Here is a 7263-nt window from a genome sequence, read left to right as displayed (position 1 = left end):
CTGCTTCCAGGCCAGCTTCCACTATTGCCGATCCTGGGAGGCAGCAGGTGATAAACTGGGTCCCTGCCATCCACGCGAGAGCCCTGGACTGTGTTCTGCCTGGCTCAGTCCTGGCTGTTGCTGCATTTGAGGTGAACAAGTGGGTGGAAGTCTCTCTTTTCCTTTAACATAAAAAATAAAATTGCTTTAAAAAGACAGCAAAAGAGCAGGAAGATGCCAGTGGCAGTGATGGCAGAAAGTGCCTTCAGCTTCAAAAAGCTACTGGGTCAGCGAAAACCAGGAGCCCGAGGCCCCTGGAGGAACTGTGACCCCCCCCCACCCAGTGTATAGCCAGCACCCAGCTTTATATTTGCTCTCCAATGACGTGAAAAAGGTGAGATAGCTTTGGAAAAGAATACCACCTGCTATAAAGCCTACAAATTCTGAACTTGGGGGAATTTGGTCAGTAGGACAAAGCCTCTGGCAGAGAGATTTCCTTGGGACCTACACAACCATCAAAGCTCACAGTGGTCGGACACAGTCCAGCCAATCATGGAGGCACTGAGGAACACAACAAGGAGACGAGGCTTCGCCATGGTCTCTCAAGCACACACCTCAATAATCGCAGGTGATTTCATGGCTTTTGTGGGACTTCCTGTGGAAGAGGCTGGGAAAGGTGTTGGAGCAAGGATGGCAAGCCAACTCCACTACAAGTTTGGTGTTGCCCAGGAGGCCAGGTGCAGGGACCCTACATGTTTAACAGATTTATTCCCTTATCAGAGCCCACTCCAGTGGCTCCGATTCCTAATGAACCACAACTAGCCAGACTGAACGATTATGTGGCTTTCCTGGAGAACTGATTGATCACTGGATTCATGATCCACCTTCAGAATCCTGTACACGGCACGTTGAAAAAAGTAAAATTTTTACTTTCAATTTATTAGCTGGATTAAGCACCTCAGCATTCCTTACTGAGTATGTGATAAAATACATGTATAATATAAACTATATTATATATACCCCTGCCCTCAAACATGCTGAAAAGTTGTTGAAACAATTCTCATTTTTGTAAGATTTAACAATTTAGTGGAACTTGTTAGTATTATGCAATTTGTATTTCCTAGTAACTCAAAATGAGATTTTCAGATCTCACAGAACAGTGGTTGTCAGCGGTCTTTGCCCTGCCCCTGCACACACCACACTCCCATCTGCACCGTTGGCAGAGGGCACCGTGAGTGGTTGGGGTTTGCGGAGGACGGTCCCCACGGGCCACCCCTGGATTGTTGGGATCGTGACTCATCCTCCTTTGGAGAATATGCTCTCTGTTCCCCACCGCCCGAGGATCACTAATGTGGATACAGAAAAATAGTCACGGAGCAAATAAGCCGTTTCCGTAGTAAACCAAAGTGATAACTTCAAGCTTTTTCCAGCAGCCTGAGTGTATCCCCTGCTGGCAACAGAGGGCTTCCCGAGGAGCACAGAGCTGTCAGGCCTCCTTCAGGGGAAGGGAGAGTGCAGAGTGCAGGTGAGGGACGAAGCCCAGAGAAGCCCAGCACTCGCACAGCCGTCCTGCAGCCTCTCGGCTGCTCATTCTCATCCCTGGGCTCCAGTGCTGTTTGCAGAAGCCCTGGGTTCACCGTTCCTTCTCCTTGGGGTACTGTTCGAGGATCTGAAGCTGTTTGTTGTATCTCCAGGTGGAAACACTCTTTAGTTCAATTACTCTGCATTTGTTCAATAACTCTGTATTTGTTCAGTAAATATTTAATAGAATTCTTAAAAAAACAGAAAGCAAAGGAAAATTCAGTAGCAGTGGAGTGTCACTTTAGGCAGATCCACAAGGTAGGACCCTTGGTGTGTCAGTCGGGTGGGGCTGAGTCCACATTTGCTCCTCACCCAGAGGAAGAGGGGCACCTGGCCCCAAAGCTCTGCTTGGTTCTGTGCTGGGTCTTTGTCAGAATGAGTCAGACTGCATAGCAGGAACGAGCATGACATGTGCTGGTCACACTCACGGCTATGTCAAGCGCTATGTTAGCAGCAGACATTGTAAGCAGGATTTAATTCTTGTATTGATGTGGCAGCAAATCAATTCCTATATCAATAAGTTTGCTCACATTGGAAGTTAGTTCATTCAGTAAATGAACCATTAAGGAACCCCAATCCTATAATTGTACTGAAACATTATCATAGTCACGTTGGCTTATCATGATTTCACTTGCATCTAACTGACCAATCATTGCACAGTTTTGCTCAATCATGTCTGTAACACCTGACAGAGAAAAGAAAGCAAGGAAGAGTATCCAGACAACTTTTACATAAAATACCAAAATATTACCTGAGTTCTCCTACACTTTAACACTTAACAATTGCCTCATTTACCTTCCTTCTTGCTTCACTCCACAGGTTTACTCAGTGTTGTGGGAAAATGATTTTCTGTTTGTTCTTTGTGTGTGCTGGGAGGGGAGGTGCCTGTGTGAGAATAGGGCTGATTGTGCATTTTGCTATAATGCTTGTTCCATGTTTTCTGTAGACAGGGAAACTAACTGTGGAAGCTTTGTTTCAAGAGAGTGTTTGGAGTAGATTTATCCTGAACTAAATTAAACCACTATTCAACATTATCTCCCGAATCGCTTCAACATGGGGGCTCATTTCCTTGTTCTTGTGGACAATACTCCAGAGTGCTTGGGTGAGTAAGCACTGCCCTTGGGTGGGGCTGGCTCAAAGGTGCTCACAGCAGCACAGGGACAGCTTCAGGAGTGTTGTGAGCCGGTACTTTATGCAGTAATTATTGCGTATCAAAGAAACATGATCACAAATATTTTTAAAAGAAGACAGTAAATGTTCAAGTTCTCTCCTTCCTATTGTGCTCTATTTTATTATCTATATTCTTGTGGTGAACTCCATCTTTTGAGTATGCGTGCTAGAAACAGCATACAACCATCTGGCCTGCCAATCACTGGCAGCGTGAAATGAGCCGTACAGGAGGGGCCACACCATGGAAAGCAGAGAGTTCCCTGCAGTAGGGCTTGACACATAGTGGTGTGGATTTTCTAGACTTCAGAAAGTAATGGAAAAACATAATAATTCAAATTAAGCTAAAACATGTGCTATGTCTGTAACTACTGCATCATAAATGCATAAAAATAACCAGATTTTTTAGTTCTAGAAAACTAATGTCCAACACAATAATTTCACTCTATCAGCCACAAATGAATGAAGCCCCAACATGTGTATGTCCTTATTGTTTTATGTTCATCCTCGGTGTATAAAACATCGAAGAGCATTCATATTGGAACTGTGCTCTTGTGGCTGTTTCAGCCATAAGGTAGCTACAAATAAAAGAGCCAAAAAATCAATGAAATCGTTGTGTGACAATTGGATTATCAAACATAATTCATTAATATTTTGTAAAATATATTGCATCTCCCTTATATCAACACATTTTATAGTAAACTTTTATGTATCTATGCTTTTTCTCAACAACTGATTGTTAACTATTTGCTAGCATAAAGGCACAGGGTGAAAACCAGCTGTATTTTCCCAATCTGTGTCTGTCTCCTCAGTTGAGACAACTGCAGACTTGGAGCATTGTGACCATGCCAAAATCCTTCTCACACGAAGAAAAAGAAAAATCTTAATGCCCTGTATCACCAACTGCAGTAAAAGTCCTCCTCTCAGAGGGCAGGACGAGCCTTCCACAAGCTTCCAGAATAACCCAGAATGAAACTCTGGTTAATTACCTGGCACCAGTCCCTCTCCTCAATCTCCCTGAGAAAATTCGCACACCCAGGGCAGCCTACGGAAGGGCGTGGAACCACTGTTGCTGCTGTTCCGTGCAGAGATTCGGTTCTCCTAGTGCAACTGTAGACAGCCATGCAGTCAAGGAAAATGGTGCTTCCTGCCACCCGGCTCGCGGAAGTGGTTCCCTGTGGCAGGAAGGGCCAGTCAGTACCATCTTGGGCAGAGCTGGCCCACACAGTGAGACCAGGGTCCTCCCTCGGCCTCCACATTTAGTGTCAAAATCCAACATGGAGCAATGTGGGGAGCAACTGAGACTAGACTAAGTTACTGGAATTAAGACTTATTCTATGCATCTGCTCTCCCACAATATGGCGCTGGGGAGGAGTAAACTACGCAGCTGCCTCTCGCCAAATTGACTGATAAACTGCAGGAGCTGATCCTGCTCCTGATTGGAGGAGAGCAGCATGCTCTGCGTGTGGGTAGCAGAGTTGGGATTGGTGGAAGAGGAATATAAAGGAGGAGAGAGACAACATGCACCGGGAACATCTGAGGGAATACCTGAGGAATATCTGAGCAGCCCCCGAGAGAGCCGGCCGGCGGTGTGCTGCTCCTCCGTGGAAGCGGGGAAAGCGGCGGGGGGTGCCGCCCCTCCACGGAGGTGGAGGGGCCGGCGGCTAACCCGGGACGGCGTCGTTCCTCCGCGAGTGAGGGACTGGCAGCTAACCCGGGAAGGGCCGGGCAGAAAGAACAGCGCAGGGTCCTGTGTTGTTCCTCCATGAATGGGGGAGCGACAGAGCAAACTTTGCCAAGTATGGAAACTGAAACCTGGTGGAAATTAGTGACCAGCTCCAAAGACTATTTTTAAATAAATAAAGTCACCAAAGACAAAGTGAGGGAAGAACCTCAGATAGCTGAGACTGACAAACATTAGTTTGTGCATTCCTGTGAGTTTACTTTGATTTCTCTTAGTAAATTCCTATGAAAACCAATGATCCCTAATTTTAGCTCAAAAGGTTGAAAAAATTGAGCACAAAAAATATTTGCAAACTATGCAACCAATAAAGGATTAATAACCAGAATCTACGAAGAGATCAAGAAACTCCACAACAATAAAACAAACAACCCACTTAGGAGATGAGCCAAGGACCTCAATAGACATTTTTCAAAAGAGGAAATCCAAATGGCCAACAGACACATGAAAAAATGTTCAGGATCACTAGCCATCAGGGAAATGCAAATCAAAACCACAATGAGGTTTAAATTCACCCTGATTAGAATGGCTCACATCCAGATATCTACCAACAACAGATGCTGGCGAGGATGTCGGGAAAAAGGGACACTGACCCACTGTTGGTGGAATGTAAACTGGTAAAGCCACTATGTAAGTTAGTCTGGAGATTCCTCAGAAACCTAAATATAGCCCTACCATACAACCCAGCCATACCACTCCTTGGAATTTACCCAAAGGAAATTAAATTGGCAAACAAAAAAGCTGTCTGCACCTTAATGTTTATTGCAGCTCAATTCACAATAGCTAAGATCTGGAATCAACCTAAATGCCCACCAACAGTAGACTGGATAAAGAAATTATTGGACATGTACTCTATAGAATACTATACAGCAGTCAAAAAAAACACAATGAAATCTGGTCATTTGCAACAAGATGGAGGAATCTGGAAAACATTATGCTGAGTGAAATAAGCCAGTCCCAAAGGGACAAATATCATATGTTCTCCCTGATCAGTGACAACTAACCAAGCACCATAAAGGAAACCTGTTGAAGTGAAATGGACACTATGAGAAACAGTGACTTGGTCAGCCCTTGTCCTGACTGTTGATGAACAACTTAATACTTTATACCTTTTAGTATTTTTTTTGTTCTACTTAATACTATTGGTTGAACTCTTTAATTAACACACAATTATTCTTAAGTGTTTAAATTTAACTGAAAAGTGATCTCTGTTAAATATAAGAGTGGGAATAAGAGAGGGAGGAGGTGTACAGTTTGGGACATGCTCAATCAGACTTGCCCCAAATGGTAGAGTTAGAAACGTACTAGGGGATTCCAATTTAATCCCATAAAGGTGGCATGTACCAATGCCATTTCACTAGTCCAAGTGATCAGTTTCAGTTCACAATTGATCATACTAATAGGTCTAAGAGCCAAAGGGATCACATAAACAAGACTAGTGTCTGCTAATACTAACTAATAGAATTAAAAAGGAGAGAAACATCCAACACGGGAAGCTGGATACACAGCAGACTCATAGAATGGCAGATGTCCTTAATAGCACTCTGGTCTCAGAATCAGCCCTTAAGGCATTGTGATCTAGCTGAAGAGCCCATGAGCGTATTATAGGCATGGAAGGCCAAGACACTCTGGCAAAACAAACAAACAAACAGACAAACAAAAAAAAAAACCCTGAATGAAAGATCTCTGCGAGTGAGATCCCAGTGGAAATAACGGGACATCAAAGAAGGAGGTACCTTTCTCTGAAGGGAGGAGAGAACTTCCACCCTGACTACGACCCTGTGTAAGATCAGAGTTGGCGAAATCAAAAGGCTTCCATAGCCTTGGCAACTCATGACAAGAGCCTAGGGTGATTACTGACACCATAAACAAGAGTGTCAATTTGTTAAGTCAACAACAGGAGTCACTGTATACTTAACTCATCATGTAGGATCTCTGTCCTTAATGTGTCATACAATGTTAATAAACGCTACAACTAGTACTCAGACAGTACTTTACACTTTGTGTTTCTGTGTGGGTACAAACTGTTGAAATCTTTACTTATTATATACTAAATTGATCTTCTGTAAATTGAAAATGAATATTGATATGAATGGAATGCAAGAGGGAGCAGGAGATGGGAGGGTTGCGGGTGGGAGGGAAGTTATGGGGGGAAAAAGCCTTTGTAATCCATAAACTGTACTTTGGAAATTTATATTTGTTAAGTAAAAGTTAAAAAAAACATACATTTTAAAGTGGTCTCTTGCAAAAGAACTGGTCAAATGGCTCCAGGAGCTAGAAAAATGGTGACAGTTTTTATGGGCAGATGATTTCTATTAAAGTAAAACTCATTCGATTAGCTTGGATTTTCTGGCACAGAAGATAGAAAATATCCTCAATTCATTTCCAAGATCATCACAGTCCTGATGGTAGCAGGTGAAGAAACAGCATAAAACCATGGTGGCTTCCAGTCATGATAGGTACACAACCCATACCCAGGATTCTAGGGTGCAGTGGATAATTCACCATGGTAACAAGTTATTAAAAGGCTGCAAGAGTAATCATCCAGTATTAGCCTATTAATACATTTTCAACAAGGAACATTTAGTACCATAGAAAAATTACTAAAAACAATAGCTCCTTATTACAAACAAATCACTAGGAAAATCAATAGTATTGTACTTCCTTGGTATGCTATGCTGTCGGTTGCAGCTGTCACAAAAATGCTGAAGCCTTCCAGATACTACCAGTAAAACCTTTAAGAAGACAAGGTTATAGGTACTCGCCACAACTACTCAACATGTTCTTGGATTTTG

General features: G+C 43.2%; 1 pseudogene; it reads left to right on the top strand.

Annotated features, from left to right (window-relative positions):
• Nucleotides 1-213: 213 nt before the first annotated feature.
• On the top strand, nt 214-839 carry LOC100345765 (COP9 signalosome complex subunit 8 pseudogene; annotated as a pseudogene).
• The last annotated feature ends 6424 nt before the right edge of the window (nt 840-7263 follow it).

This window comes from Oryctolagus cuniculus, chromosome 16 (genome assembly GCF_964237555.1).
Source record: "Oryctolagus cuniculus chromosome 16, mOryCun1.1, whole genome shotgun sequence".
NCBI lineage: Eukaryota > Metazoa > Chordata > Mammalia > Lagomorpha > Leporidae > Oryctolagus > Oryctolagus cuniculus.
The sequence above is the reverse complement of the archived record's forward strand: the minus strand, read 5'-3'. Positions and strand labels throughout refer to the sequence as shown.